The sequence below is a fragment of the Delphinapterus leucas genome, chromosome 12 (assembly GCF_059928025.1).
Source record: "Delphinapterus leucas isolate spDelLeu-1000000601 "Yukka" chromosome 12, BTC_Dleu_Yukka2, whole genome shotgun sequence".
Classification (NCBI taxonomy): Eukaryota; Metazoa; Chordata; class Mammalia; order Artiodactyla; family Monodontidae; genus Delphinapterus; species Delphinapterus leucas.
In genome coordinates this window covers 55,638,296-55,661,283 of record NC_143140.1, presented here as the reverse complement: position 1 = coordinate 55,661,283, position 22,988 = coordinate 55,638,296, and the positions used below count along the sequence as shown (strand labels likewise).

General features: G+C 38.6%; 1 pseudogene; it reads left to right on the top strand.

The window, feature by feature from the left end:
* The first annotated feature begins 1,162 nt into the window (after window positions 1–1,162).
* On the top strand, window positions 1,163–2,985 carry LOC111168910 (glycerol-3-phosphate dehydrogenase 1-like protein pseudogene; annotated as a pseudogene).
* Window positions 2,986–22,988: the final 20,003 nt, after the last annotated feature.

The following is a 22,988-nucleotide window of genomic DNA, read 5'->3' as shown; positions in this document are numbered from 1 at the left end:
GCCCTTTATACCTTGTCTCTAATTATATGCTGAATATTCCCCTTAAGGGAATGTCTATTTAATTCTGCTCTTAAAAAGCACTGATATGTTTAGACACCTACAGATTTCACCTACATGTAAGACAGGATATAAAAATAAGAGTGATCCAACACAGTATATACCAGGGATGCTTCTTAAATGCCCTCTACTTCCCCAAGAAAGAAGGCAACATCCAGAAAAAGGTTTAAAAAGAAAGCAGTCTACTGGGTAAAGAACAGTTATCTCTTAGCTACTGCTATGATGAATGTAATGTGTAAATAACAAAATATTGTCTGAAGTGTTGGGATGAAGGTTAATTGTCCAAACTGATCATCAGAACAAATGCTCCTAAGGCAAGTACCTGGAACAGACCAGTAAAGCCAGGAGCTACCAGGGATCCAGGAACATGACTCCAGGGAGGAATAGATCTGGAAAGAGTGCAGAAGTATCAGAAAGAATTTCTAAGAGGAGACGCCACTAACACCACAGCTGTGGTTAGTTTTTCAGAGCTTCATGTTCATATATGTGGGCACAGTGTCTTAAATGCCCCAGGGCCAAGGGAAGATCAATACCCATTGCTAAATCATATTTACCTTAAGTTAAATGCTTCTAAAAGAGTAAGTTCTTTGAATTCTAACTTTATGGCTGATTTTTCATCAAATTATTCATAAATATAATTAAAATATGAAAGAACTATAGGTAGAATACTATTAATTTTTTGCTTCATTGAAGTATAGTCGATTTACAATGTTGTGTTAGTTTCAGGTGTACATCAGAGTGATTCATATATATATATATATATATATATATATATATATATATATATATATATTCTTTTTCAGTTTCTTTTCCCTTATAGGTTACTATAAAATAGTGAGTATAGTACCTTGTGCTATACAGCAGGTCCTTGTTTTTCATCTGTTTTATATATAGTTGTGTGTTTATGTTAATCCCAACCTCCTAATTTATCCCTCCCCACAGAATACTATTAATTTTTATCTGTACCTATTAGTTGATAGTCCTTTCAATATTACTATCCTGTTACCTTTTAGGTGAAAGTGAATAGGCCTGGGCCGAGCAGGCGGAGACAGGCGGCCTGCTGGCTGGGGAGGTGCAAGCCAGGCTGCAGCATTCCTGCCTGGCCATGGCAGCATCACCCCTGAAAGTGTGCATCGTGGGCTCGGGGAACTGGGGCTCAGCTGTTGCAAAAATAATTGGTAATAATGTCAAGAAACTTGAGAAGTTTGCTTCTGTGGTCAAGATGTGGGTCTTTGAAGAAACAGTTAATGGGAGAAAACTGACAGACATCATAAATAATGACCATGAAAATGTAAAATATCTCCCTGGACACAAGCTGCCATAAAATGTGGTTGCTATCCCGAACCTCAGTGAGACTGTGTGGGATGCAGACCTGCTGGTGTTTGTCATCCCCCACCAGTTCATTCACAGGATCTGTGAAGAGATCTCTGGGAAAGTGCCCAAGGGCGTGCTGGGCATCAGCCTCATCAAGGGCATAGACGAGGGTCCCGAGGGGCTGAAGCTCATTTCCGACATCATCCGAGAGAAGATGGGCATTGACATCAGTGTGCTCATGGGAGCCAACACTGCCAGTGAGGTGGCTGCTGGGAAGTTCTGTGAGACCACCATCGGCAGCAAGGTAACAGAGAATGGCCTTCTCTTCAAAGAACTTCTGCAGACTCCAAATTTTCGAATTACGGTGGTTGATGATGCAGACACTGTTGAACTTTGTGGTGCCCTGAAGAACGTTGTGGCTGTGGGAGCTGGGTTCTGCGACGGCCTCCGCTGTGGCGACACCACCAAAGCTGCCGTCATCCGCCTGGGGCTCATGGAAATGATCGCCTTCACCAGGATCTTCTGCAAGGGCCAGGTGTCCACGGCCACCTTTCTGGAGAGCTGCGGCATAGCCGACCTGATCACCACCTGCTATGGGGGTCGGAACCGCAAGGTAGCAGAGGCCTTTGTTGGGGCCGGAAGGACCATTGAAGAATTGGAGAGGGAGATGCTGAATGGGCAGAAGCTGCAAGGACCTCAGACTTCCACTGAGGTGTACCGCATCCTCAAACAGAAGGGGCTGCTGGACAAGTTTCCACTGTTCACTGCAGTGTACCAGATCTGCTACAAAGGTAGGCCCGTTTAGGAGATGTTGTCTTGTCTCCAGAGCCATCCAGAGCATATATAAAGTGAATTATGCAACACGTCAGGGAAAGGCCTGCCTTTCCGATCAATCATTTGGATTCAGTGGAAACTGGGACTTGCCAACAAGATGTTTGCAGCATCATAACCCCATCATGGATACTATGAATTTTTACACGTTCATTTTTGAATTGTGAGATGAAGTTCATTGGCTAAGATGTTACTGGGCAACAACTAGATGCACATATGTGAACGTGTGAGCGTGTGTTCCTTTCTCATTTTGTGGGTGTTTCTATCAACCAAAATTAAAGGCCCTTTTTAAAAATTACTTTTGAAATTTTCCCACTGTGGTAGCTTATAAGATTGGAACTATCGCAGCTAAAAGTTTTGGATCTAATTCATATGTATCTCAGTGAAGGTATTTTTTTTCTCATTCTCTTGAGGTTAAAATTTAACCAGCATTAACATGGTAGAGTGGCAGAGTGAGTGGGTTCAAAGATCAACATACTAAATACTATCTCAGAGCCAGCATAATTAACTACTTTGATTGTGGGTTGATTTATTATTTTAAACAATTACATATTTTTAATAGGTAATCCACTTATATATATTCCTCTTACTACAGTTTTCTGCATTTTTAGCCTCTTTTCTCTTCATTAGCTACCAGAATGTACTTTCATAAAGGCTCAGCAGTAGCAGAAGACAGAAAACTCATCTGGGATTTTCCTGCTGTGACTGAAACATTCTTCTGATTAATGACACTTGTATGATGCTTTTTGTCAGGTAGTACTTTTGTGCAAACATTTCCTTTGAGCCTCACAGATCCCCTGAAAGGGGGCCGCTATTATTCATCATTTAAGATGCAGTCACTATGCCTGGTTGCCTGGTGAGTAGGGGCAGAGCCAGAGTCAAGCCCAGTGGTCCTCCCCCTACCAAGGTGCCAGGACCTGCTCAGACATCACTGGGCTGGTTTGACCTCCTACTAATTGGCTGTAGGATACACAGCCTTTACTGAGGCCATAGTCGGGCTTCCTGCAGCTGAGGTTTGTGTGGGTCCTTATCTAGAAGGATACCATTCAAAGTGTGGACCTCTCTCCATCAGCTTCACCTGGATTCTCTTAGAAATGCATGTTCCCAGGTCCCAATCCAGACCGCTGAAGTGGGATCTTGTATCTATGCTTTGACATGTCTTCTGTGTGTTCATTACAATTTGAGAACCACTACTTTAGAAAATTTACTTTAGATTGACATTGGCATTTCTCAAACCATGTTCCATAGGAAATGAGTGTCCTGGGACCCAGTGGTGGTTCCGGTGTTCCCTCCAAAGGTCCACTGAGTTTGGGAAAAGCTGCATCTGTACACCCCTCTTGAAGGGGTAGAATGTATGTTAGTTTGTTAGTGGAACCTGTTTATTTAACCCAGCAAGTCCCAGACATATAAGATTATGGAGATTTCTTTTGGCAAGAAAACTTACCAAAGTTTCCAAGGTACACTGTTCCTGACTGAAGTGACCTTAGGACAGCTCAAGTATATGTACGAGTAAGTGAATGTCAACTTCACCGAAACACATGTTGTGTGGACTAAGTGCTTTTAAATCTAGAATTAGAATGGGAATTACTGTATCTCTTAAATGAGATTGGCTTCAGGATAACATTACAGTTACCTTACATAGCACTTGATAAATATTAAGGGAACCTATGAATATCACTTATATATTCATGGATTTTCAGTCACTTTGAGATTTTGATCCTTTTTTATTTTCCAGCTTGGGACTTTCTTCTTCTATACTTGAAATGATTTTTGAATAGATTTTGCAGGAGTTTTTTTAAACTCCTGTATACAGAAGTATGTGAAAGCACACAAAATCATACAAGTTTCGTTGATTTTACTGCCACTGTTAAGTCAATTTTTGCTTGTCTCATAATTAATCTTTTAAAAAGTTTGTACATAGGTAACAAAGTGTTACTTCTTAAGATACATAACAGGCTGTAAATTAATTGTGGTGTCTATTAAGTAGGATAATCAGATATGAGGAATTAGGATTTTGTCTTTTGTATATTCTCATCTGCATTCAGCTTCCTACTCTGGGTTTTGTACTTGAGCGTTTTTTCTTTATAAACGCCTTATTACCACTCTGAAGTCTCTGGCTGTACCACTTGAACATACTTATAATATTCCGCACATATGGAAAAAGGTAAATTTTATGTTTGTGCTTTGCTAATTGTAGATGTTTATTACTCTACAAGTTATCTATTTTTATAACTACCTGTGGTCCACCATTTATCTTAATTCATCTTTCTTACTAATTATGGTAATAGGGAAGAGAGAGACATCTAGAAAAGAAGCTTAATTTATACTTTTTCAGCCAATCTGTGAATGTAAAAACTACACTGTTGCCTTGCCATAATCCAACCTACTATAATGTGAAACAAATATCTGCCTTGAAATCCATCATAGCAGGTGGAATTGAGCTAAACTCCTTCTGGTTTTTCATTTAACTCACCTAGAACATGGCCCCATGGCACTGGCCCAAGGAGCAGTGAGGTACCACTGTACAAAGGAATCTTCAGTTTTTCCACTAGTGCTAATCTAAGAGACTTTTACCTACACATGTACTATATTTGTTTACAGATTATAGGTCGATATGATTTAAAAGTTTGATTTAATAAACATTTAATCCCCCAAACCTATGCTACTGATCCTATTTTTTAATCAGCTTATTTAACAATTTTATTTGTTTAGGTAAGCTTTTTTTTTTTTTCTCCCTGAACTGGGTTGCATTGACAACAATAAAAAGGCAATTAAAAAAAAAAGTGAATGGGTCTTTCCCCCGTTTTCTTCATTTTCATGTACCTCTGGACTCTAGTAAATGAATTAGTAAATGGATATTTCTTTTCTTTTTCTAAGAGGAATATATGTGGGCACAGATTAAAATGTGTTCTAACAGAAAATCAATCCCACTAATGACATCTGACTTAGTATTGGAAGAATAAAAGAACTATAAACAAAGAAATCCCCAATGAGGTATTTACATCTTCTAAAAACAACAAGCAGAAAATACTTTTAAAGTTGCTGAAATTAACTTGTTACCCTCAACCCAAAGAAAACCTGTTTGGTTAGGTCACCAAACCTGAGCAGAAAATATATCCACACAACTGCATTACAGCAGCCAATATGGCTGCCAGGGCCAGGCTGAAGTACAAAGCCAACACTGAATAAATAATATCAAAACCATGACAACTACTAACAATGGTCTATTCCTACCTAACTCTCAAAGCCAAGGTGACTTCACCAAAGGATAATCTTATGACCTGCATTTTTGGTACAGTTTCAGAAATAGGTATGTCCTAAAACGCCTAAAAACTTTGACTAGAGAATGACATCATGGGAATGTGCTATATATATATACATATATATGCATATGTACACACACACTAAATACATATATATATTCTATAAATATATTCCACAAACATCTAGAAATATATATAGCGTGTGTATAATATAATGTATGTATATATACAATGTGTGTGTATACATATATTTACTTTTTAACATTTTATCTCTCATTTTAAAAGGGTATGTTTCTTTTGATCTAGGATACAATAAGGTTATAAACCTGATAATGTTGTAGTTTTGCCTTGCATATCAGAAAACTTAGAGAAAAAATTAATTTTTTTTTTTTAAAAAATTAATTCTTAATTACATCTAGTGTTCTTAACCTATGTTTTTAATCAAATTTTCTCTCCCTCAAATTTCCCCATCCTCATTATTTAGATCTTGGTTTATTAACCTAATTCTACTGATTGTTTTGCTAATATGCCTATTTTTAAAAACTTCATATCTTTTGTGTTTGTAATTATAGTATATATAAAGAGAGAGAGAGATAATATGAGATATATGAGATAATATAAGTATACTTATATGTATATATCATAAAAATAGGATAATAGCTATTATTGACTTACACTTCGTACTGAAAGTACTCTGCTCTTTCTCAAGTGAAATCTGAGAGTGGGCTTTGATATGGAAGAAGGGATTTGAGGTACAGGAAACAAAAAAGCCAGCACCTAGATGGAGGTAGCAGGTGCTGAAAGCACTCTTCTTTGTCATGTTAATCACCAGTCAGCTTTGTCCAGGGAAGAACTCTGGTTCTGAGGAGGCTCAGGTGGGTAGAGAAGAAGCTAAAGGAGAGTAGGTCCTTAGTAGTCAGGCGACTGCCAAATGTGAGCTGAAAATTCAATTGCCCCTAATTGTTCTAGAGCAGGTTCTGGAGCAAATTCTAACTCAAGAGCCACTGAAGAAAGAACAGAAGCCCTGCACTGGCTCTAGAACTTCTTTGTCTCTTGAGCTACAACAGTGGAAAGGATAATGGATCAGCCACTGTGGCTAAAAGAAAAGCAGTCACACTGAGTTTTACTCCACAGTGGGGTAGAGTTAAATAGAAAATTCCTCACCGAATGGAACTTTCCACTCTTTACTATCTCAAAAGAATTTTCTTGCCAATAGATAAAATATATTTCACATTGTTTAATAGAGGAGATCAACTCAATTATAACCACTCAACTCAGACCACATCCAAAACACCTTGCTAAGCCACTGCAATTAATGATTGATCTCAACCAATTTCCTGGTTCTAATTATAGTTGGCCAAGCCTTGGTGACACTCGGGATCTTCAAGACCGTGAGCTGAGAAAAATCTAACAGTAAGGCAAGGCCACTCTGGGAAGAGATCACTAGTCCCATTGGAGCACAGTAAACTTAAAAGTAGTCTAGGCATGTTGCCACATTCCCCAAATCTCATTTCAAGGAGCAGGGGAGGGAACACAGAACAATGTCTAATCAATGAAAGAGTTGTCCAGCCTAGTAGGAGGCAGAGTGAGATTATGAAGGTCTATTTAAGTCTCTTTAAAGGATGCTGGAAGCAGGATCCAGGCCCAGAGAGAAAAGCCTGGCAGGAGCTTAGAAATAAGGTTCAGTCCCAGCCAATTCCATGATCCAGAATTCAGTCGCAGGAAAAAACTAGAATGAGAACCAAAAGCCAAGAGCCCATCGACAGAAGATCTGTACAACAGACTGGCCACACTTACAGTGGGATGGCAAGGTAAACAGAGGTGAAGATGCTGATCTCTGCTTTGCCAGACACTGAATCACTGTCACATATCAGACAATGTGACAGACTATTTACAGATCATTCTCGCTGGTAGGAAGAAGACCCTCAATGTATTGCCAGTCAGGCTTCTTCTGGTTCAGGAACCAAGCAAGGAACAAGCCTGTGGCTGGCAGGTCTGAATACCAAGAGTCGCAGTTCCTGCGAGCATCTGATATTGTGCCTTCCCTGTCCCTGACACAGAGGCATCTGCCCAGGGGGAGTGTGAGACAGCCCTACAGAGAGACCAGCCAGAGCACAGGGAGCACCACAGTGGGAAGAAGAACACGTAAAGGAGACTGATCAGTTCAGGAGCTCAGTCTTAAAAAAGGGAATGACCTTCTTCCCAGCATAATCATACTGAATTTCAGGCTATATTGATGCTACAAAGGATAATTTTATCATAATTTTTTTATGAATAAATCAGGAACCTTTGTTTTCTCTTTAGAAATTTTTCCATCTAAATATTTTATATAAGCTCTTTTTTCTTAAAAAAAATCAACATTTTTATAATACATCAGCCTGAAATATTTTATAATACATGCTGTTTGAGTTAATGAAAATCCTGAGATGAAACTTATTACTTAAATTATTTTAAGGTACATTATACAGCTTGTAGGAAACTGCCACTTTCCTCTCAAGATAAACCATTTCCCTCTGGTTTTGCATAATTAAGACTTGCAATTCATAAAGTCTGGCATTATAAATCACTGTATCCCCTTGAAACACAACCAGTCAGTTGTCTTCCTCAACTAAACTGCATTGAGTTGCTATTTTGTAGGCTATTATAATCCGAGATACAAACTAAACCAAAATTAACTGTACACAAAATCTATTTCAAAGAAGTTTATAAATTTATCACCTGAAAGTTTTAAACAATAAAACGAAAATGCAAGAAAAGGGGAGGTTTAACATGAAAACCATTATAGGGAATACCTTTTTATAATTAACTAGTAACTACAGATTATCCAACATTGTAACTAAAGTATGAGATATCATAATTAGAAGTAATGAGTTTTATTCTTTAAAAAAAAATTGCACACTGTGAGCTTTTTCTTTTGGCAAAATAACAGTCTGAGGAAGGACCAGACCCATCTGATCTACCTCATGTATCTACTCTATGGTAAGAAAATACAGTACCCTCCATTTCCCTCATGAAATTATGAGGGAGAAAGTGAAAAGTTAACTGCCCATACTCGCACAGCCAGGGCAGGCTTCACGGATACGCAAGTTGTTCAGTCACCCAGGGTACCAGACTTCAAGGGTTCTGTACTTGATTTAATGCTCTGCTGTCACCATCTTGAAATTCTTAATTTTTGAACAAGGGCTCCTGCAATTTCATTTTGCACTGGGCCCCACAAATATGTAGCCAATTCTGCCTACAAAGAGGCCAACTACAAATCAAGAAAACATCATCCCAATTGCCACATGATGTAACATGTACCTAGTGTATAGTATGCAAACAGGAAATGTTCATTGAATGAATTAAATCAAATGTATTCACTAGTTTCCAAGATAGATTTTAATCCAAACAGTTGAGTTTCTTTAAATCGTTTTATAGTAAAAAAAAATCAGAGAAAGGAAACTTCCCCACTGATAACCCTTTCCCATGTCAACTTATCCATATTATCATTATTCTCTTCTCTTTTTTAGCAACAGATACGCAAAGCTTATTCATCTGTACTGTGTGTGGCCAGGTGTCCTAATTAGCAAAAGCACAGCAGAACCCTGAGATATTCAGGCAGCCCACCAGGACTTCTTTTACATGAGGATCCATTTCTGTAGACTTCTTTAAGGAAACACAAATGGTAACTCTATAATTTGGTGGTTAGTTCTCTGAGGCCCTTGAGCTTGCACACCCTTGACTCCAGGAAAGCAGTGAGTCATTCTGTTTCAGCAAAAGCTAGGAAAGTGATTTGATTTTGGCAAGAAGGAGTGCTACATGGGTAAATGTCATTCATATGCACTTCTGTAGGCAGCTTTGGGACTCCTCCCCAATCCATGTCATCTTATATGTTACAGCACAGCATCTACTTTAGGGGCAGGCCTAAGTGGCTATATTTTTATCATAACACCCTGCTCCTATGGCCACAGGTGACTGAGCAACACATGGGCACTAGTCTCGAGGGCAACTTCTTCCCTGAGACTTTGATCTAAGACCTATAGAGCTAGAGTCAGATAGCGGGAGCTTACCCTGAAACGTCATGCAGAGGTGGGACCAGAGTGACCATTTCTGACCAAGTGTGCACTAATTTTTAAGTCATAGAAAGCTAAATTGCACAGATAAATAAGAGAATAGAGCAAACACACCGAGAAAGCAAAAGCCAGAAACCCAGAGAGAAACAGAGAAAGTAGCTGTCTCCGTTCCTAACAGCTTTCCAGTTTCCAACTCCATTCTCACAAGCCCCCGCTTGTTTTCATGTTTCTTATATTAAATAAAAATCCTTTCACTAAGCTAGCTTGAGTGGGTTTTGTTCCTTGCGATCAAATGTGTAGTACAGCATCCCTAAAGAATGTATTCTAAGTTATTTGACAGCACTTACTGTGAAATTGAAATACCAAACAGCTGGAGTCACCAAAAATACACGACCATCTAGGGTTGGCCATAAGAGCTCTCATTAGATTGGAAAATTTTTCTTCTCTCAACCTCAAGAAAAACAGAGTCAATTATACAGTCCTGTTCAAGCTGAAAATCTTTACCTCCTTCCTGTGTGCATTTCAACTGTTCTAAATGCACCCACCTCCTGCTTACAGACCGCTCTGTTCCTCTCCTATTGCTGAAAAGAGGGTAGGAAGCCCAGCCTTTTCTAGCACTTCCCAGAGTCCCAGGACTTAGGTAGCCAGAGCCTGAGCACCAGCATAAGAGCCATGACAATGATACCAGTTCCCCAGAAGTGCCCTGGCACCCAAGAGAAAGAAAAGAATCTCAAGAACAGGAACAAAATCAAGCAGAGGTCTATATTCAAAAGCCAATCCAATGGTCATCCACATCCTTGCTTATTTATCCTCATGATTGGTACAATCTGAGAAAGCAAGGAATCAGTGCTCTTGATGGCTTTTTGTTCAATTCATTTAAGATATTTGCTGTAAGCCTTCTCATTATCTTTTCATACTGCTTCATTGTCATCTCCCCCAATATACTTTCAAAGGCAAGATAATGCCAAGAATAATCTTTTATCTTGCACAACATTTGGCACAATGCTGGACACATAGAAGGTATTTAAAAATACCCATTCGACTTAATTAATTGAATGACTAGTTCCTCAAATGGAGTTAACTAATTTTTATTCATCATGTGGTAGAATCTAGCCCAGTATCTTGAAAGAGAAAAGAGGAAAGTGTAAAGCACAAGGGGAAAATGCTTCACCTACCCTAACCTCTAAAGCTTAACTGATCTTCAAGTGTTTGCTGAATTTTCCCCCAATATTATTTGACTTTTTCACAACATGGATTCCTGCCAGGCCAAGCTTGAAACAGATTACTTCAGCCCAGATGAAGTCACACACACACACACACACACACACACATGCATGGGTCATATTGTTTTTGCCTAAAACAGATTCTTTGTTGAATTTCCCTTAGCACAGCACATAGCATATCACATAGCTGTCTGCATACACTAAGCACTTAATAATGCTCTGCAGTTTTAAGTAGCTGTGTGTCCCTAGAGTCTTCAAAATATAGCCCAAGACTAAGAGTAAAAATGAAATCTCAATGATAGTTTTTTTAAAAAAATACCAGAAAAGGGATGCCAATGGCTATTTCTCCTTGCTACTGGCCAATGTTTTTATACATTGTTTCTAGGTAATATGAAGAAAAAGACCTATAAATTTAGATTTATATTCTCTAAATTTCACTCAGGTAGATGTGGGTGACCTGGGAGGTAACTGTAGAAAAATATACCCGTGTAAATTTTAGAAGATTTTACTTATATTTAAGCCTTTATTATTCACAGTTCATTATATTTACCATTTTCCTTTCATTTAGTAAAAGTATTTAATGATATCTTAAAGGTCACAATGAAAGTAATAAAAAATAATCCTGGCTGTTCCTGAGAGATTTTTCTATTTTTTATTGCTGAATACAAAAATTAGAGTAAAATGTCTAAACTATTACTAAAAAATACGTTTATTTTTATTGCTAATAAGATTTTTTAAATTATCACACGGGTCTTTCTTATAAAATGAATAATAAAATTATACATATAAGTAATTAAGCATGATTATTCTTATATTTAGGTAAAATTTTTCCTGCTGATTTGAGAATTCCTGTTTCTCTTCCTTATAAAAGTATCTCTATATGAAACTGATATCAAAGCTTAAAATTCTACTATTAGAGATGAGACTTTAGATCTAACATAAAGTCTCCTTCCAAAAAGACACTTATAAGGGGGTTGTGGAATACTGACTGGAGAGAGAACCTTTACCAGACAATAGCACCTTAAAGAGAATTAGTTTATCAAGTGTGTTTCACCTGATAACTAAGTTCAAGTAAGTTACTGAGAAAATGGTAGTCTTAACATGGTTGGAAAAACACTAAGAAAGAGATGAGAACTGGCCTGGATAAGGTTTTAAATAGCAGGCACCAGAAAGCCAGGAGTAAACATGAGAGTATTTTGTGTCTTAGGAAAGAAGGCCCAGTATAAGGTTAAGAAAAGAAATCAGAAAAGAAATGCAAAGAACATATATTCACAACTTTTTCTATGGCTGAACCCAAAATTTCCTTCTTGGAACATGCCTTAAAATAATATTATCCTCATTAAAAAAATTAAGGGGCAGCAGTGGTTCTGGAATCAGCACTGGATATAAACACTCCACAGCTCATTTCTCTAGTTCATTACAGCAAAAAAAATTGTTGTCAAATACCTGAGGGCTCTAGAGTCAACTCCTGAGGCTTCTGAAAAGTAAACCAAAGCAGGTAGATTGCAGAGAGGAGCCAAAATATAGAAAACAAAGTGAGAGATGTTTCCTTTTTTTTCCTCACAGACTTGCCCCCAAGGGTAAGGCCCAGTCATAGAGCCACTTACCAGTGGCAGCAGCCACAAAACTTTCAGGAAAACTCCCTTTTTTCTGGTCAGAGAAATAAGGAAGAGAAGATTCTACAGGCTGGAGGGTATAAGGAAATTTCAGCGCACTGACGGCTAGACAGGGGGATTTATGACCTTACACAAGTCTCAGGCTTATCTATCATCTATGCATGCGTGGGACAGACCAGACCAACATAATAAAGGCATAGAGAAGTAAAGGGAGATTTGAACCACTGCCCATGTCTCATACTAACCTCTGAGATACTTGTGTGTGTAACAGACTCAAACTAGCTTATAATGTGCTTTGAAAACTGAATTGAGATATAAACCAGAGGCAAAGAAGACAAACAGAACACATAGTCCTAATCTACTCAAGTTCTCCAACATTTCCCAGAGGATTATAACCAGACCCAGTGTCTACAAAACATAACAATCCCCTTGTTCAGGATGAAAATCCAAAATTACACAACTTGCTGAGAACCAGGAAAATTTCACCAATTCTAAAGTGAAGACACAATGCGCAGATGCCATTCTCAAGATGATCCGAGTCTTGGAGTTACAAGGCAAATACTTTAAAGCAGCTATTTAAGCTATGCTCTGTGAATTAAAGAACAACACAGCTGAAATGACTAAAGGATAAGGGTTCTTAGAGGAATACATACTATCAATAAAAAAAAATAAGGTCAACATGTGAAATAAAAAATTCACTAGATGGGTCCAGATAGAAGATTGGAGATGACACAGGAAAAATAACAGTGAATTTGAAGATAATCAACAGAAATTATCCAACCTGAAGAAAAGAGAAAAGAGTATTTTTTAAAAATTAACAGATCTGCACAAGAGTCAAAAAACAATTTTTTTAATGGGAATGGTAAGTTCTTTCCTATCAATAATTTATTGTAAATGTAAATGGGCTAAATTCTCCAGTCAGAAGACATACTGTAAAATGGCTTAACAGATAGAAAATAAAATAAAAATAAAAACAAGATCCAATCATATGCTGCCAATAAGAGATTCACTTTAGCTTTAAGGACATATATAGGCTGGGAGTAAAGGGATAGAAAAAGTATTTTAAGCAAGTGATAATCAAAAGAAAGCAAGCATAGTTGCACTTATACCAGAGTGAACAGACTTTAAGTTCAAAATGGTCACATGAGAAGGTCATCATATAATGATAAAAAGTCAATTCATCAAGATATAACAATTGTAAATAAATATGCACTCAACATCAGAGCACCTAAAAACATAAAGCAAATACTAACTTAACTAAAAGGAGAAATAAGCTGCAATACAATAACAGTTGGGGACTTTAACACCCCACCCTCAACAATGGATAGATCATCTAGACAGAGCATCAATAAGGAAACAGCAATTTGAAGACCATAGTTGAAATAGACCCAACATATGTATACAAAACATTCCATCCAACACCATCAGAATACATGTTCTTCTCAATAGGACTCAGAACATTTTCTAGGATAGATCACATTTTAGGTCACAAAACAAGTCTCAACAAATTCAAGAAGACAGAAATTATATCATGTATCTTGTCCAACAATGATAGTATGAAATTAGAAACCAATAACAAGAGGAAAATTGGAAAATTCACAGTTACATGGAAATCAAACAACATACTCCGGAACAACAGATGGATCAAAGAAGAAATCAAAAGGGAAAACAACTGAAATTAAAACAAGAAAACTAGGGAGAAAAGCAACCTGATATTGGTCTTAACAATGATTTTTTGGAAATGATACCAAATGACATAAGCAACAAAAGCAAAAATAAATGAGTGGGACAACAACAAACTAAAAATCTTCTGCACAGCAGAAGAAATTATCAACAAAATAAAAATCAACCTATGGAATAGGAGAAAATATTTTCAAACCATGTACCTGATAATAGGTTAATATGCAAAAGATATAAAAGATGCAAAAGGAACTGATATAACTCACTAGCCAAAAAAAAAAAAAGTCCAATTTAAAAGTGGGTAAAGGACCTGAGTGGATATTTTTCCAAAGAAGATATACAAATGGCCAACAAGTATATGAAAAGGTGCTCAACATCAATAATCATCAGGGAAATGCAAATTAAAACCTCAATGACAGATGGACAACAGGAGCATGAAAAGATGCTCAACATCACTAATCATCAGGGAAATGCAAATTAAAACCACAGTGAGCTATCACCTTACACCTGTCATCAAAAGAATACAAATAACAAGTGTTGGCAAGGATATGGAGAAAAGGGAACACCCCTACACTGTTGTTGGAAATGTAAATTGGTACAGCCACTGTGGAAAACAGTATGGATGTTTCTCAAAAAGCTAAAAATAGAAATACCATATGACCCAGCAATTCCACTCCTGGGTATACATCCAAAAAAACCAAAAACACCAATTGGAAAAGGTACATGCACGTCAGTGTTCATAGCAACACTATTTACAATTGCCAAGATATGCAAGCAACCTAAATGTCCATCAACAGGTGAATGGATAAAGAAAAAGTGGTATATATACAATGGAATACTACTTAGCTATAAAAAAGAACAAAATTTGCCACCTGCAGCAACGTGGACTTGGAGAGCATTATGCTAAGGGAAATAAGTCAGACAGAGGAAGACAAATACTGTATGATATCACTTACATGTGGAATCTAAAAAAGACAACAAGGGAAATTCCCTGGAAGCCCAGTGGTTAGGACTCAGAGCTTACACTGCCAGGGCCTAAGTTCAATCCCTGGTCAGGGAAGTAAGATCCTGCAAGCCACGCAGTGCAGCCAAATTTTCCAAAAGAAATAAATAAAATTTTTTTAAAAATTAAAAATAGGTCTTCCCTGGTGGTGCAGTGGTTAAGAATCCACCTGCCAATGCAGGGGACACAGGTTCGAGCCCCAGTCCAGGAAGATCCCACATGCAGGGGAGCAACTAAGCTTGTGCACCACAACTACTGAGCCTGTGCTCTAGAGTCCACGAGCCACAACTACTGAGCCTGCGTGCCACAACTACTGAAGCCCATGCGCCTTGAGCCCACGATCCACAAGAGAAGCCACTGCAATAAGAAGCCCATGTACTGCAATGAAGAGTAGCTGTCGCTCACCACAACTAGAGAAAGCCCACATGCAGCAATGAAGACCCAATGCAGCCAAAAATAAATGAATAAATAAGTGTATTTAAAAAATAATAATAACTAATAATTTAAAATGAAAAATAGTGAATATAACAAAAAAGAAGCAGACTCACAAATATATAGAACAAACGAGTGGTTACCAGTGGGGATAGGGAAGCGGGGAGGGACAATATAGAGATAGAGGATTATGAGATACAAACAATTAGAAGTAACCTACAAGGATATATTGTACAATATGGGTAATATAGCCAATATTTTATAATAACTATACATGCAGTATAACCTTTAAAAATTGTGAATCACTGGGCTTCCCTGGTGGCGCAGTGGTTGAGAATCTGCCTGCTAATGCAGGGGACACGGGTTCAAGCCCTGGTCTGGGAGGATCCCACACGCTGCAGAGCAACTAGGCCCGTGAGCCACAACTATTGAGCCTGCGCGTCTGGAGCGTGTGCTCCGCAACAAGAGGCCACGATAGTGAGAGGCCCGCGCACCGCGATGAAGAGTGGCCCCCACTTGCCACAACTAGAGAAAGCCCTTGCACAGAAACGAAGACCCAACACAGCAAAAATAAATATAAATTAATAAACTCCTACCCCCCAACATCTTAAAAAAAAATTGTGAATCACTATTGTATACCTGTAACATATAATATTGTACATCAACTACACTTCAATAAAAAAATTTTTTTTAAAACCCACAATGAGATACCACTTCACACCTGCTACAACAGGTGTTATCAAAGAGACAAGAAATAAGAAGTGCTGGTGAGGACATGGAGAATAGGGAATCCTGGTACGGTACATTGTGGATGGTAATGTAAATTGGTGAAGCCACTATGGAAAACAGTATGGAGGTTCCTCAAAAAATTAAAACTAGAACTACCACATGATCCAACAATCCCACTTATGAGTACATATCTAAAGGAAATGAAATCACTTGCTCAAAGAGAAATCTGCACTCCCATGTTCACTGCAGCATTATTTACAATAGCCAAGACATGGAAACAATCTAAGTGTCTGTCAACAGATGAATGGATAAAGAAACTGTGAGATATATATATATATATATATATATATACACACATATATATGTACATATATATACACACACATACACACACACAACAGAATATTATTCAGTCATAAAAAGGAAGGAAATTCTATCATTTGTAACAACATGGATGAATCTTGAGGACATTTTGCTAAGTAAGACAGATAGAGAAAGACAAACACTGTATGATCTTACTTATATGTTGAATCTAAAAAAATCAAACTCACAGAAATAGGAAGTAGATTGGTGGTTGCTGGTAGATTGGTGGTTGCTGGTAGGTTGGTGGTGAAATGGGTAAAGCTGGTCAAACTTCCATTTATAAGGTATCTTCTGGAAGAAAAAAAAAATTAACAGAACATCAGAGACCTGTGGGACATTATTAAAAGGTCTAACATACATGACACTGGAGTCCTAAAAGGAGAGGAAAAAAAGATTAGGACTGAATATTGGAAGAAGTTATAGCCAAAAACGTGGTAAAGTTTGATTAAAAACGTACATTAACAGATCCAAGAATTTCAGCATGCTCCTGTTGGAAGACAACTCTCTATGGCAGTTCTGCACATTTTGTATCAGCTTTTGTTTCAGACTATCTTTTTCAAGCATGCTTGTATAGCAAATAATCTTGGAAGACAGAGATAGTGTCTCCCTCTGAGACAGAGGGAAAATTTGTTTCATGACCATTATAATAATGATAATGTCACTTGTCAGGCAAAAGGTTGGCTGGTTTCTTTTCAGCGTCCTTTGAAAGACTGGAGTTTCCTCAGCTATGATTCAAACCCACTGCATGCACAGCATCCTCCTTGGCTGCTCTGTATCACACCATAGGACCTGGGAGGCAAGGAATATCATCATGAACATGAAGTTCATGCTACCTGCAGTGCCACATGTAATAAAATCTTCTCTCTCTTACCCAGCAGTATCATGTCTTCTACCAGCATCCACAAAACTATTAACTTGTTAGCTTACAAGTAGGGTAAAATCTCAGGCCCTTCACAGTTCTTGACTATCCAAACAAGATCACTTCAAAAAGAAAATCATAACCTAACTTCTGAACACCAAACATAAAGAAAAATCGTGAAAGTGGCTAGAGAAAGAACTCTGACATACAGTGGAACAGTGATTTGACTAATCATGGGTTTCTCACCAGAAGTAATAGAGGACAGAAGACAGTGGAGCAACATGTTTAAACTATTGAAAGAACTGTCAACTCAGAATTCTACATCCAACAGAAATGTATCATTTTCCTCCAAAAATAAAGAAAAAATGAAGATATTCCCAGATGAATGAAAACTAATAAAATTCATCAGCAGCAGACGTGTTCTACAAGCTGTGGTAAAGGAGATTCTTCAAATTGAAAGGAAATAGCACCACAGGAAAATGTAAATCTCCAGAAATAAAGAAAGAACAGAAATGATAAATATCTGGATAAATAAAGATTATTTTTTTCTGGTAAGTTCTGCTGAAAGTAAAAATTATAACACTCTGTGTTGGGATTTTCTATGTAAGTACAAGTTATACATATGATATGTATAATATAAAGGACCATAAGAGAGTTATATGGCTGCAAGTTTTCTACATTTGATATGAAGTGGTACAAAATTAATCATAGAAGATGATGAAAGGTTAGGTATGTATACTGTAATCACTAAAACAACCATTGAAAAATAATACAAAGATATATAGTCAAAAATTTAATAGACAAATGTAAACTGAATACTAAAATAATGTTCAAGTAAACTAAAAGAAGGCAAGAAAGGAGGTGGGGGAGAGGTGGCTGAGTTAGAAAACAGAGAGGATAGAGGAAAAAAATAATAAAACAGACTTAAATCTAACCATTTCAATATTTATATTAAAAGTTAATGGTCTAGAGGGGCTTCCGGGAAGATGGAGGAAGAGTAAGATGCGGAGATCGCCTTCCTCCCCACAGATACACCAGAAATACATCTACAAAACTCCTACAGAACACCTACTAAACGCTGACAGAAGACCTCAGACCTCCCAAAAAGCAAGAAACCCCCCATGTACCTGGGTAGGGCAAAAGAAAAAAGAATAAACAGAGAAAAAGGATAGGGACAGGACCTGCATCGGTGGGGGGGAGCTCTTAAGGAGTAAAGGTTTCCACACACTAGGAAGCCTCTTTGTGGGCGGAGACTGCGGGTGGCGGAAGAGGAAGCTTCGGGGCCGCGGAGGACAGCACAGCAACAGGGGTGCGGAGGGAAAAGCGGAGGGATTCCCGCACAGAGGAACAGGGCCGACTGGCACTCACCAGCCCGAGAGGCTTGTCTGTTCACCCGCTGGGGCGGGCAGGGCTGGGAGCTGAGGCTCGGGCTTCGGTCACAGCACCGGGAGAGGACTGGGGTTGGCGGCGTGAACACAGCCTGCAGAGAGTTAGTGCGCCACGGCTAGCCGGGAGGGAGTCCGGGGAAAAGTCTGGAGCTGCCGAAGAGGCAAGAGACTTTTTCTTCCCTCTTTGTTTCCTGGTGCGCGAGGAGAGGGGATTAAGAGCGCTGCTTAAAGGAGCTCCAGAGACAGGAGCGAGCCGCGGCTAAAAGCGCAGACCCCAGAGACGGGCATGAGACGCTAAGGCTGCTGCTGCCGCCACCAAGATGCCTGTGTGCGAGCACAGGTTACTATCCACACCCCCCTTCCCAGGAGCCTGTGCAGCCCGCCACTGCCAGGGTCCCGGGACGCAGGGACAGCTCCCCCGAAGAACGCACGGTGCGCCCCAGACTGGTGCAACGTCACGCTTGCCTCTGCGGCCGCAGGCTCACCCCGCACTCCTAGCCCCTCCCTCCCCCCGGCCTGAATGAGCCAGAGCCCCCGAATCAAAGGCTCCTTTAACCCCGTCCTGTCTGAGCGAAGGACAGACGCCCTCCGGCGACCTACACGCAGAGGCGGGGCCAAATCCAAAGCCGAGCCCCTGGGAGCTGTGAGATCAAAGAAGAGAAAGGGAAATCTCTCCCAGCAGCCTCAGAAGCAGTGGATTAAAGCTCCACAATCAACTTGATGTACCCTGCATCTGTGGAATACCTGAATAAACAACAAATCATCCCAAATTAAGGAGGTGGACTTTGAGAGCAAGATTTATGATTTTTTTTTCCCCTTTCCTCTTTTTGTGAGTGTGAATGTGTATGCTTCAGTGTGAGATTTTGTCTGTATAGCTTTGCTTCCACCATTTGTCCTAGGGTTCTATCCGCCCGGTTTTTTTTGTTGTTGTTGTTTTTTCTTAATAATTATTTTTTTTATTTTAATAACTTTCTTTTATTTTACTTTATCTTCTTTCTTTCCTTCCTTCCTTCCTTTAGACAACGAATCATCCCAAATTGAGGAGGTGGACTTTGAGAGCAATATTTATGATTTTTTCCCCTTTGCCTCTTTCTGTGAGTGTGTATGTGTATGCTTCTGTGTGAGATTTTGTCTGTATAGCTTTGCTCACCATTTATCCTAGGGTTATATCCGTTTTTTTTGTTGTTGTGTTGTTTTTTAATTTTTTTCTCTTAATTTTTTATTTCAATAAGTTTATTATATTTTATCTTTATTTTATTCTTCTTTCTCTTTTTTTCCTTCCATCCCTCCTTCCTTCCTCCCTCCCTCCCTCCCTCCTTTCTTTCTTTCTTTCTACTTCCACTAATTCTTTCTTTCTACATTTTCTCCCTTTTATTCTGAGCCATGTGGATGAAAGGCTCTCGGTACTGCAGCCAGGAGTCAGTGCTGTGCCTCTGAGGTGGGAGAGCCAACTTCAGGACACTGGTCCACAAGAGACCTCCCAGCTCCACATAATATCAAATGGCGAAAATCTCCCAGAGATCTCCATCTCAACACCAGCACCCAGTTTCACTCAACAACCAGCAAGCTACAGTGCTGGACACTCTAGGCCACACAACTAGCAAGACAGGAACATAACCCCACGCATTAGCAGAGAAGCTGCCTAAAATCATAGTAAGTCCACAGACACCCCAAAACACACCACCAGACATGGACCTGCCCACTAGAAAGTAAAGATCCAGCCTCATCCACCAGAACACAGGCACTAGTCCCCTCCACCAGGAAGCCTACACAAAGCACTGAACCAAACTTAGCCACTGGGGACAGACAACAAAAACAACGGGAACTACGAACCTGCAGCCTGCGAAAAGGAGACCCCAAACACAGTAAGATAAGCAAAATGCGAAGACAGAAAAACACACCGCAGATGAAGGAGCAAGATAAAAACCCACCAGACCTAACAAATAAAGAGGAAATAGGCAGTCTACCTGAAAAAGAATTCAGAATACTGATAGGAAACATGATCCAAAATCTTGGAAATAGAATAGACAAAATGCAAGAAACATTTAACAAGGAACTAGAAGAACTAAAGATGAAACAAGCAGTGATGAACAACACAATAAATGAAATTAAAAATACTGTAGATGGGATCAATAGCAGAATAACTGAGGCAGAAGAATGGATAAGTGACCTGGAAGATAAAAGAGTGGAAATAACTACTTCAGAGCAGAATAAAGAAAAAAGAATGAAAAGAACAGAGGACAGTCTCAGAGACCTCTGGGACAACATTAAACACACCAACATTCGAATTATAGGGGTTCCAGAAGAAGAAGAGAAAAAGAAAGGAATTGAGAAAATATTTGGAGAGATTATAGTTGAAAACTTCCCCAATATGGGAAAGGAAATAGTTAATCAAGTCCAGGAAGCACAGAGAGTCCCATACCAGATAAATCCAAGGAGAAATACACCAAGACACATATTAATCAAACTGTCAAAAATTAAATACAAAGAAAACATATTAAAAGCAGCAAGGGAAAAACAACAAATAACACACAAGGGAATCCCCATAAGGTTAACAGCTGATCTTTCAGCAGAAACTCTGCAAGCCAGAAGGGACTGGCAGGACATATTTAAAGTGATGAAGGAGAAAAACCTGCAACCAAGATTACCCAGCAAGGATCTCATTCAGATTTGATGGAGAAATTAAAACCTTTACAGACAAGCAAAAGCTGAGAGTTCAGCACCACCAAACCAACTTTACAACAAATGCTAATGGAGCTTCTCTAGGCAAGAAACACAAGAGAAGGAAAAAACCTACAATAACGAACCCAAAGCAATTAAGAAAATGGGAATAGGAATATACATAGCTATAATTACCTTAAATGTAAATGGACTAAATGCTCCCACCAAAAGACACAGATTGGCTGAATGGATTCAAAAACAAGACCCATATATTTGCTGTCTACAAGAGACCCACTTCAGACCTACAGACACATACAGACTGAAGGTAAGGGGATGGAAAAAGATATTTCATGCAAATGGTAACCAAAAGAAAGCTGGAGTAGCAATTCTCATATCAGACAAAATAGACTTTAAAATAAAGACTATGAGAATAGACAAAGAAGGACACTACATAATGATCAAGGGATTGATCCAAGAAGAAGATATAACAACTGTAAATATTTATGCACCCAACATAGGAGCACCTCAATACATAAGGCAAACAGTAACAGCCATGAAAGGGGAAATCGACAGTAACACATTCATAGTAGGGGACTTTAACACCCCACTTTCACCGATGGACAGATCATCCAAAATGAAAATAAATAAGGAACCACAAGCTTTAAATGATACATTAAACAAGATGGACTTAATTGATATTTATAGGACATTCCATCCAAAAACAACAGAATACACATTTTTCTCAAGTGCTCATGGAACATTCTCCAGGATAGATCATATCTTGGGTCACAAATCAAGCCTTAGTAAATTTAAGAAAACTGAAATTGTATCAAGTATGTTTTCTGACCACAACGCTATGAGACTAGATATCAATTACAGGAAAAGACCTGTAAAAAATACAAACACATGGAGGCTAAACAATACACTACTTAATAACGAAGTGATCACTGAAGAAATCAAAGAGGAAATCAAAAAATACCTAGAAACAAATGACAATGGAGACACAATGACCCAAAATCTATGCGATGCAGCAAAATCAGTTCTAAGAGGGAAGTTTATAGCAATGCAATTCTACCTTAAGAAACCGGAAACATCTCGAATAAACAACCTAACATTGCACCTAAAGCAATTAGAGAAAGAAGAACAAAAAATACCCCGAAGTTAGCCGAAGGAAAGAAATCATAAAAATAAAATCAGAAATAAATGAAAAAGAAATGAAGGAAGCGATAGCAAAGATCAATAAAACTAAAAGCTGGTTCGTTGAGAAGATAAACAAAATTGATAAACCATTTGTCAGACTCATCAAGAAAAAAAGGGAGAAGACTCAAATCAATAGAATTAGAAATGAAAAAGGACAAGTAACAACTGACACTGTAGAAATACAAAAGATCATGAGAGATTACTACAAGCAACGCTATGCCAATAAGATGGACAACCTGGAAGAAACGGACAGATTCTTAGAAATGCACAACCTGCCAAGACTGAATCAGGAAGAAATAGAAAATATGAACAGACCA